The 16,819-nt window shown below is 32.2% G+C and overlaps 1 protein-coding gene across 2 annotated transcripts in view; it reads right to left on the bottom strand.

Moving 5' to 3' along the window:
- Positions 1 to 11,691, bottom strand: part of LOC143238650 (uncharacterized) — a 368,402-nt gene extending 356,711 nt beyond the window's left edge. Inside the window, exon 1 of one of the 2 annotated variants that reach the window (XM_076479061.1) lies at positions 11,542 to 11,691. The gene's annotated coding sequence lies outside the window, so the exon portion shown is untranslated. The remainder of the gene's footprint in view (positions 1 to 11,541) is intronic. The other variant, XM_076479062.1, reaches the window with a different exon arrangement.
- Positions 11,692 to 16,819: the final 5,128 nt, after the last annotated feature.

Below are 16,819 nucleotides of genomic sequence, written 5' to 3'. Positions count from 1 at the left end.
AATGCTAGCAAATCGTTATGTATAACATAAGAAGTGAAAATTTCAGAACATATTTAAGTACTTTAGGCAGTATTTTTGATTTTCAGTTAAAATGATTTTAGTTTCTAAAATACGAAGAAGGATCACGGTGAACCAAAATTTCGACGACTTTTGTTATGTGTCTTAATAGGTATTCTGAAAAGCAAGCCATATTGAGCTCGTACGAAACATACTCAGATTTTTTGTTTGAAACGTACCTACCGCTATGGATTTATATAAAAACATTGTCGTAAGTGCTTACGTATATTTGAAGAGAAAATTAATAAAAAAATTTGGGAGTCGCTGGAAAGTGACGGTTCTTTTAATTTTATACCAGGAATCATAAAGATAAAAAGTTTAGGGACTTCATAATTATCATATTTTAGTTTTTCTAGCAACTAGATGAAATAATATGTTTCGCCATGTTATTATTTTTATAAAGATTTTACGCAAATTTCTTATGTTTAAGAGAAACGTCTCTAAATTCTCACTATAAGAGAAAGAATTGTTTTTATTTAGAAAACATATAGCTAAGAAACTACCCTAACAATGACTCCAAACAAGTGTAAATGTACAAAAAAATGTAGTCGTTTTATGAATTTTAAATCAGGAATCATCGGCTTTTAGTAGGTCAAAGGATTCCTTATGTGGTTGCAATAAAGTGTCTGTGGCAACTTTTTACTCAAAATCGGAATTTAATGAATAGCCAATAATCTACTATCTTTATCAAGAGTTAGCTAATTTAAAAAAAGAGACGATATTTGGCTACTTATTAAATTGTGATGTTTTCTTTACTGTTATTACAATCTCGAACCGGATCTAGCTTTTAAGTAATTTTATGTTTCGACTGTTATTATATGGAAAAACTTTGTTAGTGGAATTTTAACCCAGGAACATAGGTGCGAGTGCTATGAGCTGGACTAAACTGTCAACAGTAACTTGCGATATTATATTCAGTATTTTACAACAGTGACAAACAGCCAATGAAGAAGTCAAGCAAAGAATCACACAAGTAGACGTAGAAGGTTCTTTAAAATATTTTGGTCTTCAAAGTATTTTTGTCACTGTATTTACTAACATTCTTCCGTAACACATATTGCTTAAATGTTAGTGTAACAAAGACTCAAGTTGTGATGACGTTCTTGGATTTTGATTTTAACTGATTTACTTTTTGCACACACAGCCACATTCACATAAAATCTAATGGATAACATTTTGGGTTTTCATAGAATTTGTGTGTATAAATTAAAACATTATGGAGCTACAACTTTGAAAACGCTGAACTTCCTTTGCAGGTAGGACTAAGTGATTATATAATTATAGACTATCTTGTATTTGTTTTATCCTTACACTTTCTCGTTATTATTTGATGTATTACTTTTTGAGAATAACCATTCTTCATTAATGAACCTCAAGATGATAGCAGATCAGTAGTCGAAACACAATGTTACAACTATAAGTAGAAATTAACTTTATTAGAATATCGTAATAATAGCAACCGAAGCTATCAAAACAAAGCGATTATAAGCTACTAATTAATGTTTACATTGCAAAGAATCTTTAGCTTTTTTACTGAAATATCTGTGGTCGTTAAACTTTCCTAACACATTGAGCAAATAAAACCAATAGTGTATTCAACTATACGACTTGGATTGGGATAGGTAATAGCATTAAATGAATTGTTATAAATGAAAATATACAAGGTATTTAATAAACACACTTTTAAAACTTAAAAGCTATATAATAAATATTCTTTCAACTAAACTACAAGTTTCAGAAAATTCAAGAAACAAGAAACACCATAAATGTTTATTGTTGTTTTTTTACTTAAATTAAAACTGTTATCAGAACCTGGAAACTTACTCATTTATCGACTAATCTAGTATTTCATCCACTTATCCTTCCAAAATAAAATCGTTTTAGTAAGGGTTAGAACATAAAATCTCGTTATTTTAAGATAATATTTGGCTTCTTATTAAAACTTTTTAAATTGTACATCGTTCAACATAATTTAATCTCATTAGCCTCCATTATGCTATGTACGTTCCGACAGTACTAAAATTGATAAAAAAAAAACTTTTAAACATACGAAATAAATACTTATTTGATACTTTTATACTTTTCAGCACTAAGTTATAACATTCATAAATTCACATGTTTTTCTATTATATTGACGATAAGCACAGGTGATCCTCAATAAATTTATAGAAAAAAATGAAGAAGTTTAAGATTCTATTATATTTCAGCACGTTCTTTAAAAATACGATGCTGCGTATATATGAATATACATAATAACATTATAAATGCAGTTTGAAAGTAAGATTAATCCATGTATTGCTCCATAACAACTTATTAGAAGCATATACACATCATATAAGCAAATACAGTAAAGCCTAATCAAACATTTTAATTTAAGGGAATTTTCAATGTTTACCTATCCATAAAACCGCGAATTTTAATTGTGTTATTATGAATTTTTATATGGGTGAACAAATGACAGAGATATGAAAAGGTGATTACTAGTATAACACTTTGTGTTTACTGATGATGGAAAAACAGAATTGATGAAACTGTCAGTAAATGTAATATTATCTCTTCCAATAGTCTAACGTCGTATACACAGATCTGTCTGAATTGCCTGTGTGTTTCTTATAAGTTCTTTAAACTTTTCAATTACTATTCAAAAATTATCTTATGAATCTGACACTTCTTGCCATAATGATAAGATACAATTAACTGTCTAATTCAGATGTATATACGACGTATAATGCCCTGTATGTCTGAAGTTACTTTAGCAGAAACCTTAATTAGCTGTAAGCGTTTGTTCTGGTTTGCTCAATTTAGCTTAAATATTTAATGAACGAAAGGTGTTAATGCATTCACTCTTCTATATTACTTTCTATTTGCCTATGGTGATAGATACGTTAGAAAATTTCTGTTTCGCTAAAATTACAGAATGTTATCAGCAGCATATAGAACAGTTTATCATTTTGGTGTAGTTTTCAGAACAATTTACTATTATATCTAAGCAACACAGTTCATCACTTTCTAAAGGCCTAATCTTGTTTGATACGTTATGTTAATGTAACTGTTGTACGTATATTCTAAAATCCAATTAGTATATTTTTAACTGAAAATATTTTAACTTGACCTACAATACTTATTATAACCATAATTATGTTATTAATCTTACGATATAGAAAATTTGACTTGATATGTTATAGAGGCGTATTCGACGCTAACGGTAGCGACATGTTCACACATTTGTGAAGAATACACAATGAATCAACAACTTTTAGAGACCTTCTCAGCCTGTTGATGTCACGTATTGTGGGGACTAGCTTTAGGTTATATGATATTTTATATATATTCTCTGACGAATAATGGTGCTTAGCTCACAACTTCAGATAATTTTGTTTAAGAATATATTTCCATGATAATATTTTTACTGAATATTGCACTTTAAAAAAGTCAAAGATCTCCATATTTACTAAGTTGACACTTGTTTTATTGTTGTTTTTTATTATAATCTTGAACTGGATATACCTTTTAACTAATTTATATTTCTGTGGGAAAAACTCTGTTAGTGGAATTTTAATCCAGATTTTTAAATTGGACTAGTTTGTTTTAAATTTCACACGAGACTACACGAGGGCTATCTGCGCTTGGCGTCCTTAATTTCGTAGTGTAAAACTAGAGGGAAAGCAGAAAAGCCATCACCACCCACCGTCAGCTTTAGGAATGCTCTGTTATCGAAGAATAATAGAATCATCTGTAACATTATAATGCCCCAACCACTGATAAAACGAGCATGCTTGGTGCGACGGGGATTCGAATCCGTAACACTGAAGTTGTGAGTCGAGCCCCCTGACCATTTGGCCAAGCTAAGCCTGCACTAGACTAGACTGTTGATTGTTAACAGTGATTTGTGTATTTTGTGACTTATAAGCCCTCTAGTTTAGTGCTGAGCCATCAGGGAGCTAGAATTTAGCGATAACGTTAACTAATTTTTATACATATTAAAATACAGCTCCCTCTGTAACATGTACAGAATTTTGAAAAAAAAATCTTGGATAAATCTGTTGAAAAAAAGGCGAATACTTTGCATTCAGATATTTTGTTGCCAGTAAAATCTCGTTTTTTTTGTTTTGAATTAAGCATAAAACTACACAATGGACTATCTGTGCTCTGCCCACCAAGGGTATCGAAACCTGCTTTTTAGCGGTGTGAGTCCGAAGATATTCCTCTGTGCCACTGAGAGTCGCAAAATCTTTTCTCATCTGGGTCATTTACGTTTAAGGCAAAGAACCTCAAAAATATACAAAATTATTTTCTTTATTAACTTCTATGAGTTTATTGGTTTTCCCATTTAATTCATTAATGTCATAAGCTTTCAGTATTTTTCTCTGTAAATATGTATATTACTGCTAGTACTAATTTTCGAAAAACTTACTAAATGATAATTCATGACACTTTTATTTTCAATTTTAAGATATTAGTATCGTTTATACGTTTTTTTAGATTTTGAATGAGCACCATCTATCCTATAGAAAGTAACGGTCATTTCGTAGTTTTTAAAACCAATTTTGTTACTTGGTTATATCTCTGAATGTACTGATTTTTTCTATTGTTGTTTTCTTCTTTCAAACACTTTCCAATAACCCAAAATTACTTCATTTTTCAATGTATAGATTTGAAACATTGTAGAGTTATACCTCGGTTCAATCTGTCTGGAATAGTTTTTATTTTTTTCCTTTTGATCTAAGCCTTGATAAGGATTTTATGAGGTAAAATTCGAATAAACAAAACACATATGTTTTGGTCTCCTGTGCCGTCATATGTGCTGCAAGCAAGATGAAAATTGAAACAAATATCAATATTCATCGCCCAACATATTAACATAAAAGAATTGACTTTACCCACTTTGAGCATTTGTAAGCAGCCAGAGTTTACAAAAAAGCATAATTTTGGAATATATGGTCAATTACTCGGTTACATTCTTACCATTTTACATGGGATTTGATAGAAAGACTTTTATACAGGTCCCATACATATACCTACGAAAATTTAGGATATAGCAATTTTTGGTCATTTTAGGAGGTCAAAAGATCATGAAAAGCATACGTTTTGGGTGTATGTGAATTTAGTTCAAAGAAACTCTCTGCAGTTCCCAAACAGAGAAACAGAAAATTTTAAATTTTGGTCTATTGCTCCATTTCTCAGCGAGGAAAGCAGAACTTAGGGTTTTCGTAAATTGTCCCTGTGTATGTAAACCAACATTCATGATATTTGATACAAAGTTACCTTCTTGTAGTTTACAAGCAGTGGTGTAGACAGTTTTCGATTTTTTTCGTGTCAAAATTCGACATGATGATAGTGTGTGGCAGAAAAATGTTCCATTCACCCGCGAATGTTGGCCTCTCTATTTTTAAATTGTCAATAATGTAATATATGCTATACAGATTTGCCATTTAGATCAAAATTGAATGAAGTCTGTCTTGAAACCTTCAATATGAAATTCTACGCAATCCAAGATTATACACTTCTCAACTTTTATTTCAAGAAGCACATCTATTTCTTCTATTTAACATATTCCAACACTGTTCTGATGAAATATTCCACTAGCAATTCGGAACGTCATCTCAAAACTGCGTAACTGAAGCTTGGTATAATATTCAAAATAAACATTACCTACCAGTTAAAAATATATATTTTTTTAGAATCATGCACAAGATGAATTTAAACGTGGAACAAATCTCAGTGCACATGAACAAAACTTCGTTTTCATTCAAAAGCATGTTCCATACCAAAAACCTATCAATTGTTTTTAAAATTTTCTATATACAAGTTTTACAAAATAATTCCTTATTTCTAGAATATGGAACCATTTTTAGCGCCATAAAGCCTGAATATTAATTCGCTTAAAAAACAGGCAAAGATAGGATACATCTTTAAAAAGTCTTATATGTAAATCGACACAATTTTTAAGAACAACTTTTATGGTAACGTATCGCTGCATATGCAAGCTGTGGCTCTATAAGCAAAATGTTCGATACCTAAATATTTTACTCGCGGTAAAGTCACAGCCACTTAATAGTGCAATATCACCATTATAGACTTATGGTTTGAAGCCTATGCCAAAACACAAACTGGAAAAAATCATAATTTGATAGATTATTTAGGCATGAATTTGAAACGTCATCTTCTACATTTGTATTTTTAAATCAGGTAGGTCCTATATATTCATCCAAATTTCATCTGAGGAACATATTCGTATAAAAAAAGGAAGGAAATTAAAAACTTGAGAAGCAGCAGCTTCATAGCACCGAGAAAGGGGGACCACCAGCATATGAGATTATAAGACCAACTATACAGTATATCAACTTAGGGCTACCAATACTGTTTTCAAAGGTCAAAGGCTAATCGTCCAGGAATCCTTCACACACGCTTAAAGTATGAATGCCACGAAGTTGCACACATTCTAGTCAACTGTACCCAATATAATTCGTAAGAATGTTAATATTTAAAAGAAACACAAGCTAGAGACAACTGGAGTACAAATATAATAGAGATAAGAGTTTGATGCAACATTGGAGTGGGTCTGGATCTACTTGAATAAGGGGACAAGAAATAAAGGATTACATGCAAACCACGACGTGATAAGGATTTTCTCATCAAGATATTGAAAATAAAGTTTTCCTTTGGGCTTCATGTTTGCTGTTGATCTCTCGTATAAGGAGAAGTTTACACGTCACCAAAAGTGTGATAGAACAAGGATAAACGTATAGGTGACTATCAGAAAAACATACTGATATTAAACACGAAATTCTGGCGCCATACGGCCAAGAATCAAGAATGTATGGCTAGGTCCAAGCTACAATTTGTTGTTCACAGCAGCGTTTATATGATCTATTTAGTTAAAAAGCCACAAGAGTTCATTGTCGGTGTAAAAAAAAAACATTTTCAAGATTGAAGTATGGGATCTACACCATTATTATTGTAAAGTGTTTGTTTGCAGTTAAGCACAAAGCTACACAATGGACTATTTGTGCTTTGCCCACCATAGGTACCGAAGCCAACTATCTAGCGTTGTAGGTCAGCAGACACAATTCCCGCTGTGCCTGTGAAGACATTTGTAAAGTGTCATTTTTAATTCGAAAAAAACTTAATAACATTATTTTAAAGTGAGAAATATGTATTATACTTTTATAGTTCAATCTAGAATATCTTTGTGCGTTATGAACTGTTTTAATTGCATAGTGTGTTTCCACGTCTGTTGTTTACTACTCGATATTTCAATGATTAATGTCTTATTGATTAACAGTGCCATTTAATTATTTTAGAGGGTATGTAAATTACCTAACATTTCACTTTAAATGCTAGAATGATCCTATTTCTATAGCTTCATAATAGGCATGTGACCGTCCTACTTATCAAAACACGCGAGCAAGCTATGTTGACTGGGCGTGTCAAACACGAACGGCTAGAGTCGTATATTATCGATAGTTTTGAGGAGAAGTATTCATAAAATGTGATTGCTAAACAATGTTGATCAAATGAGCACAACAGTTCTTAAAAAGAAGCCTTTAATAGTCCTTAAGGAGTGAAAATATTCGCACTTTGTAACAGTTTTTAAGCAATGGCTTTCCAAACCAAAAATTAACACAATTAGAACAATACATTTATCATTAGAATGAAACTTATGGTCACGAAAGAGAACCCTCTAACCCAAATATTAATTGGTTTGATTAACGAAATACTTATCAAAGATTTGAAATTAAGGATCACTCTTAAGCCAAATGATTACAATATTCCAACGAAATCTCAAAATGTATAACTATTTTCACGAGCACGATAGATGAATAAACTCGAATCACTTTATACCAGATTCTCTGATACCGTAATTATGGAATTTTATGCCTGTGGTCTGCTTAAGCTGAGCTTTAAATTTAGATCTGCTTAAAGAACGCTACTCAAGAAAAGAGAGGACCCATTGATATGGCTTTTACCTAAAAAAAACAGATATCATGTAAACATCGCTGTAAATACATTGTTAAGGAGGAGGACAAAAAACATAAAGTAATATTACAGAAAAATACAGTTTTCACTGTTTTTATGTATAATTTAATCATTCTTTGCAAAAACAATAAAAGTCTGTCTAAATTACAAATAATAAATAATACACAATGTTAAAATAGGCACACAATTATAAACATTTTAATAAACGCCAATCTATGATCACTTAAAAAGTTAACTACATAAGTTGATGTTGCAAAGTCATCTTTAAAAGCGTGTTTAAAAACATAATTGTTTTGTATTTATGCTTTTGTTAGTAGATCATGTGATAGATATTTGCCGATCTATTAAACTGAGATAAAGGTGCGATTGAATGTCTATTCAGAAAAGGTAGGGTGGCCTTCTTTAAAAAGTGAAAACGAAACTGATATAGAGCACGATTATGTTTTGCAACTCACTCCTGAAGATGACGTTGCAACGTTGTAACATGTAGAATCAGCTTTTCATTCGTCATAGAGTGGCCTTAATCAAAATGATTTCAACTGTGTAGCTATTTTAACTTTGTGTCAATTATTATTTTCGCATTACACTCAAGCGCCATGAAATAATACTCAGTGTGCATTATTTCCCATACAATATTAATTTAAATGTGAATTTGAGATTCTACTTTTCTTAAACAATATAGTTGTCAGTACAATATTTCATACACATATATCAATATAAAATTTCAACCAGCAACTACAAAATAATTAGCAATTAAAGACTATATATAAATTAGTTTGACAAATTAGTCAACAAGCTTGAGAAATAAAGTGGCCTTTTTTTTCATCAATATTGTGAGCTTAAAGCCAAATATTAGACAAAACAATGGAAATATATTAAGCATGTACATTGTATACAGCTTTTAATGATAAACGCCACCAACAGCACACAGGTATGTCTGAGGACTCACACCACTGGAGACCAAGTTTCGATACCCGTGGCGAACAAAGCACACACAGCTCATTATGTAACTATGTGCTTAATTCCAATTAATCAATTAATGCTAAAGTATATTACGTACGCTCTATTATATTGTATCATATTAGGCACTTTAACTTAAGAAATAAAATTGTTCAAGTGTATCTTTGCAGCTGCATTACAATAAACCAATATGATAAAATGGCAACTGTTCTGTGTAGTTTATTTTATTAACTTCTTTTGGGATTTACAAAACACTAAACTATTCTGTTTTATCTGAGCTGCCTATCTTTCTGTCAGGTCCACTTACAAATCTGTACAACTTTCGGTCAGTTTACTAAATAGTCTAACCACCAATAGGGTCATTAATCAGTACATCCATCAACTTAGCTATACATCTATGTATATGCTTAGTATCTTTAAGTGGTCTTCAGTGGATAAATCAAGGCAGTCACTTCTTCAGATAAGATGAAGATTTGTTCATAATATGATAAAAACAACTATTGTTTTGATTTCAAACTAAATCATGTATATTGAGCAGAGTGTATGAATAGTTGATAAATTTCAGAAAGTCATATCGGTGTCCAAACTTTCACACTTTTCTTAATTTATGGACTTTTATTGTATTGAATCATGTACTAAAAATCAATCTTCATATATGCAATCAGAACAAGATTAACTCATGTAATGACAAGTGTATAATAAAACTTATTACACAGATTACTTTCTCTCAGTAACACGGCAGTATGTCTGCGAACTACAACGCTAAAATCTGGGTTTTGATACTTGTGGTGTGCAGATCACATATAGCCCATTGGGTGAGTATGTGATTAGCTTCAAACAAACAAACATACACAAATTAAAAGAAAAGAAAATACCATAGGAAAAAACTGAGTTTAAACTTCAAATGTACATGGCCCGGCATGGCCAGGTGGTTAAGGCACTCGACTCGTAATTCGAGGGTCGCGGATTCAAATCCCCGTCACACGAAAGATGCTCGCCCTTTCAGCCGTGGAGGCGTTATAATGTGACGGCCAATCCCACTATTCGGTGGTAAAAGAGTAGCCAAAGAGTTAGCGGTGAGTGATGATGACTAGCTGCCTTATCTCTAGCCTTACATTGCTAAATTAGGGACGGCTAGCGCAGATAGCCCTCGAGTAGCTTTATGCAAAATTCAGAAACGAACCAATCAAACGTACACGTAAACAACTGACCATAACTATACATAAATTCCAAATGTCGAATTAAATTTTTTATTATTTCGCACGATTGTTGGTGTTCAGAAGTGATTTCGAACTTTTTGAGTATTTTTTAAAAACTATCTATATTTACTGTTTTCTTTGAGTAAAAAAAACTATTTGCAGACTTTATTTTTAAAATGAAACTTAAATTACTGTAGCATATGTTTAGTTAAAATAGAGCACTAACACATCAGTGACGTTCATACGACTTGTCAGCCTCTGTTTTTCAGTCTTCAAAGATTCGTTGAATATGAATAAAATATTATGTTGTAAATTCGAACCTTAGACCTTTCAAGAAACATGAGTTTATTTAACGAAACTGTTAGTTAATCAAACGTCTAGAGGTATTAAACTGCTTTGTTTAAGTTTATATTTTGGAGCCTGTGTGATAATATAATCAACATATTTTTTTTCTATCATTAGGCTCAATCGAAGCATTCTGGAAAAGTATGAGTACTCATTGTAAGTGAATGTAATTTCTCAAGTATTAACTATAATAAATAATGTAGTAACTTCCATTCTAACAAAAACAAAACTTAAACTTACTGTGAATCGTGGAGCTTAAAATATCATCTTGTGATAAAGATTTGTGAAATCGTTCAGAACCCAGTGCACATCGTACAACAGGGATATTTATATATTTAAAGGCTGTATTCTCATTCTATCCGATTATGTAGGATAAATGCAAACACATTTTTACACATTGTTACTCATCTGTAGAAGCAACTGATCAAACATATATTAATAAAAGAGACACTCAGAGGATTAAAACGTAATTTTACACTGTAATCATAATAATAAACTAGTTTATAAAGCAAATGTACATAAACATTGCGAAATTAAGTCACATTTTTGCGATCTGTTGCACTGAAAATATAAAAAATATATAATATTTAATTTACAACAATTAAAACAAATATTTAGTATCTAGCGTTTCGAATGAAAACCCATTCTGCAGTCCTATATGACTAAGATGAAAATAAGAGATAATTATTTTGTGGAAGTGTACATAGTTTGTGATAATTTTATTTTATTTTTATTTCTCTTAGTATATTCTGACATCGTAATATTTAAAAGCTGTCTCAAGTGAACTTCAGTTAATTTTGTATTTAAATGTGTTAAAACATATACAAGACACTTAAAAACACTTGTAACCTAGATTATAAGCTCAAACATAAATAGCTATCACGGTGTGGGACTTTATCCACAAATTAAGTCGTTGTTGAATTAGTTATGACTTTGAGTACCACAAACATTTAAAATAAATGTTGCTGCGGAAAGACATACCCGTATCATACAAACTTACTTGTATATTAATGGGTTTTCTTATATCATTTCCTAGTCCATTTCCAATGAAGTGATGTAAACAGATGTTGATATGAAGCAGGTAGTTGTTTGAACACGCAATCGAACAGGATGATGCGACAAGACGAGAAGGTTCAGGCTTCGTCACTGGCAATGCTCACTCACTATGATTCTGACGCAAATTGCAGAAGACGTATATCAACATCGCCACCAGAGGCGCTTCTGTGTGTCTGAATTGATAATCAACAGTAGATAATTTTAAACGACTACTATATAAATATTTTTTAAAAAACATTAAAAACAGAGCAAATTATAGTTTGAAAATGTTGAGTTTTGATTTCTTTTAAATGGCTATAGAGTGTTTTCACAAATTGGTAAATATAAAATTCTATAGAATATATTGTTAAAAAACTGCATGTATCAAAATCGTAAGCAAGGTATGCTTTTGTAGAATAACAAGCTAAATTTTTAATGATAATATGCTGAATATCTATAAAGCTTCTTTGCAGCTGCTTTTACTGCCATCTAATGTATTAAGTTGAAAAAGAAATGGAGCTAACTACCCACAGAAAAAGTCCAAAATACTTAGATAATCTTACAGTTGAAAAACACGAATTGTTATTTTTGCGTTTTTTTATTTTATTCCTAGCAATCCTTGTAAAGGTTTCGGAAAATTGGTAGGACATAATATAAATTATTTCTTTGTGTCAACTTATGGTGCATTACCTGAACAAGATAATAGACAAAAGTTTGTTTGAAGTTAACAATATTTGTATTTTAGCACACAACTCTAAACACTTGAATAGAAGTATAGCAAACCTCTGTATACTGGGATTACATTACTTATGAAAAGTTTAGTTTTTTATATGGATAGATGCAATGTTTTACTCACTCATACAATTTATTTTACTACTCCTAGGTTTGGAATATTTATCACATTATGGCATTTGATGTAACATATGATATGCGTCATTCTCTGCAGTCCCGAACTGGTACAGCGATAAGTCCACGCACTTTCAAAGCTAATATCAGGGGTTAAATTCCCCTCGGTAGACTCAGCAGGTAGCCTGATGTAGCTTTGCTATAAACAAACAAACACACACACATTATATGTACGCAAATTTTCAAACATTTTAAACTTGATAATGGCAAAATAAAGAATTACCCTGAAGTGTAGTTCTATTGGTAGTAATTTTAAACATTTTAAACTTGATAATTGCAGAATAAAGAATTACCCTGAAGTGTAGTTCTATTGGCAGTAATTTTGAGAGCATAAGGGAAATTAAAATAAATGTCTACCTTTCGTAAAATGGGTATCTAACTATTTTGATATTAAATAATATCGATTAGACAATGGTAAAAATGCATTAAGTTTCTAGTGATTTTAAGATGATACAATACACTCAACTAGTGTGTATTAGTGTGGGTGGGTGTATTCCTTAGAAGAAAAACCGAAAGAGCTATCTGTTGTGTCCACCGATAGGAATGGGACTGCTAATTTTAGCGTTGTAATGGGCCCGGCATGGCCAAGAGTGTTAAAGCGTGCGACTCGTAATCTGAGGGTCGTAGGTTCGCATCCCCGTCGCGCCAAACATGCTCATCCTTTCAGCCGTGGGGGCGTTATAATGTTACGGTCAATCCCACTATTCGTTGGTAAAAGAGTAGCCCAATAGTTGACGGTGGTTGGTGATGACTAGCTACCTTCCCTCTAGTCTTACACTGCTAAATTAGGGACGGTTGGCACAGATAGCCCTCGAGTAGCTTTGTGCGAAATACAAAATATAAATACAGCGTTGTAATTCCGAAGACTTACCGCTGTCCTAGCGAGAGACCACATAATTAGTAAAAACAGTAACTGGCTATGTTTTGAATATGTGGAAAACAGAGAATGTTTTATAACTTTGGAAGAAAACGTTCAAAGCATACATCTGTTGTTGACGTTTGGAATTGAAATGATACATTACAAACTTTGAAATATTTCAACATTGATCTAGTTTATATTCTCCAACTTTAGAAACCTACTGCTGTGAAAATTAACTCTTTTGGTAAAAGACATAAGTCGCTTTGACAGTTTTCTTTGGTAGTGTCAGATTTTGATACATATCTCTTTCGTACATATCGGAAAGAAATTCTGATACGAGTCAGTTCAGTTCACAAAATTAATCAAAATGTACTGATTGTGGATGACCACTGATAGTAGTTTGCTGTATGTGTAATGTCCGAAATCTTTGATCGCTCTTTCTAGGAAACAGGTTTTATTCAGTAATTACGTTAATTCGCCTAAAGTTTCACATGTCATGAATAAGAAGGGAAAAACGTACAAGATTACAAGGAAGTTTTTTAAGTGAAAAAGCAAGACAAAATCAATAGCAAAATTTCTTGTTTTACAATTCATCAGCTGATGAAAAACTAGCATTTCACTCTTATTTTTATATGCGACCTTTAGAAATCATTAAGATGGCAAACAGGTTTAATGCATTACTAAGCCTTTATTTTATTCATGTTTTATTGAGTTGCGGTAAACTAAACGAAGCGCAAAGAAATACTATATTATTCGTGAAGTAGTGTATGAGATTATAGCTGTGTAGTAATATGAAGCTATTGTTCCACAATTCAAGTTGAGCTCCTTAGCTTCATCTAACTTCACATAATGCTGTATTATTAAAGCGGTTGAACAAAATTAGTCTTAGCAGATGTATGATCTGGTTGCCAGAGAAAATAAAATGATGTCGCTGCAAGTAGACATAAGAAACATTAGTAGTTGGAAAAAGACAAGAGAAAATTACGTACATTGGCATATATCTAAGAGTCAATTAGACCATGGGCAGTTTTAATGAATATTCAAAGCAATAAAAAGATGAGTAAGAGCTTATAGACTCAACCAAATAACGTTCTTAACTTACTTAACATTCTAAATCATGAAATCAACATTTCCTTCTTATTGATATTAAGTTTTGAGACTTAAATGTAAAAACTGAAGACTCATCCAAAAGTCACAGTTTTTGGTATTAAAGTAAAAAAAAACAAAAAAACTCGGAGTAAAGATAAAGCAAATAAAAATAACTTACAGGGTTAGATTCTTGATACCAAACACTAACAAGAATGAAACGTGAAATAGTAAATTACATTTATTAAAGGAGGGCATAACCCTAGAAAGAGAGGTTATAGATGTTTCAGTGGCATTCTTTAGGCTCGTGCCTGTTCGCAAGTCATCTATTTTTCTGCAACTTTTTATTAATACACATACTCACAATTCCCATTTAATTTATTCACTAAATAGATCCTTCTCAATCAGGCCCCTGCTAGTATAGCGGTAAGTCTACGAATTTACAACGCTAAAATCAGGGATTCGATATCCATCGGTGGGCCCAACAGATAGCCCGATGTGGCTTTGCTATAAGCAAACACACACACACTCCTTCTGAATCTGAAGAGTCGAGATATTTTTAACGAGATGCTATTTATCATCTTTTGGATACTCTGACATTTAATACATGTACAGTACATTCTATAATCAAATGTTCATACATATGCGTCTCATAACACAAGTAATAATCTTCCCCAATTACTCTAAATGTCAACTACCACCTGGTATTAGTGACAGGTACCCAGTGTGTGACAAATTTGTTTAATATGCTATTCATCCCAATTCAACACTCGAAACCACAATAATACACTTTTACCTAAAAGCCAGATTGTTTAAAAACAAAACAACGTCGTAAAACGGTTTGGTTTGTTTTGAATTTCGTGCAAAGATACTCGAGGGCTATCTGTGCTAGTCGTCCTTAATTTAGCAGTGTAAGACTAGAGGGAAGGCAGTTAGTCATCACCGCTGACCGCCAACGCTTGGGATACTCTTTTACCAACGAATAGTAGGATTGATCATCACATTATAATGCCCCTACAGCTGAAAGTGCAGGTATGTTTGGTGTGACGAGGATTCGAACCCGCAACCCTCGGATTATGACTTGAGTGCCTTAACCAGCTGGCCATGCCGAGCCTCGTAAAACGTAGGAAAGAAAAGTTTTAATGTGTAAGCAGTGCTTTGTTAACATTTTGTAAGTATAAAGAGTATTCTGTTTCTATTACTGCAGCTTGGCTGTTGACATAAAACTGTTTCAGTCCCCCTTAGTGGCACGGTGGTATGTCTGATGTGAGTCCGCTAAAAACCGGGTTTCGTTACCCGTGGTGGGCAGAGCACAGATAGCTAATTGTATAGTTTTGTGCTTAATTTCCAACAAACATGGTATGAAATACTATCTTACTAAAATATATATTACTAGTATTCTATTACAAAATCAAATTACATTATTTCTATTAACATAAATGTATAATTCAAATCCTATTAATCTGAAGCTAACTAATATTTATATTGCTTTAACCGACTATTTTTGTGCCATCAATGCGGGGCTGATTTCCATAGTAAAAAAATGTGATCTCCCTCAATACGGGATAAAAATTACAAAAGTAACTTTTACAAACCCTCAGGAACGGTAAATGTGCTACTTAATTTCAGATTTAATTTATCTTCCAAATCACTTTTACAACAGTTACTAGTAGGTTTACAAATGCTCAACAGCTGTACTGATATTAATAAACTTGAAAAGACATAGGACCAACAAGAACGATTAATCACAATTTAGTTCTTCGCCACTGGAAAAAGAAAAGGTATACATCAGGCAGAACTTAGAGTATTGAGTTCTTTGAAAAATAATCATATTCAGTAAGATGGTGTCGCATGTAGATAACTAAAAATTATTATGAGATAATTAGACAATAGCTACACCAAAGCACATATATTGTTAATAAGTAATCCCAATAGTATTACCTTGGATTCACTTATAAGGCAACAACTGTTATGTAACTTATAATGGAATCTAATAGACATATGTGCGTGAAAGTGAAGGAGACAATGTTTTTCAGCTACAAATTGTAACCGATAGCCGAATATTTGTTAGTCTGTTAGTGAAATATCCTTGAGTCTTCACGAGTGTTTGATCTGAAACACAATAGGCCAGTTAAACATTGTACGTACACAACACATCATTGCGGAATGCCTACAAATCTCACAAAGGATAGTTAGCAAGATATGAATGAGCTGATCTTTATGCTAGTAATACAGTTGGGACAGAAAGAGTGTAGACAAATGATGACTGTCTCGCAATATGGAATCAGCACAACAGTATGGTCTGAGCTTCCAAGCTGAATAAATAATTCAGACAATCAACTGGATTGCATTGCAAGTTGCATGAAAATATCCAGAACCAGATTTATAAGAT

This window comes from Tachypleus tridentatus, chromosome 13 (assembly GCF_004210375.1).
Source record: "Tachypleus tridentatus isolate NWPU-2018 chromosome 13, ASM421037v1, whole genome shotgun sequence".
Taxonomy (NCBI): Eukaryota; Metazoa; Arthropoda; class Merostomata; order Xiphosura; family Limulidae; genus Tachypleus; species Tachypleus tridentatus.
The sequence above is the reverse complement of the archived record's forward strand: the minus strand, read 5'-3'. Positions and strand labels throughout refer to the sequence as shown.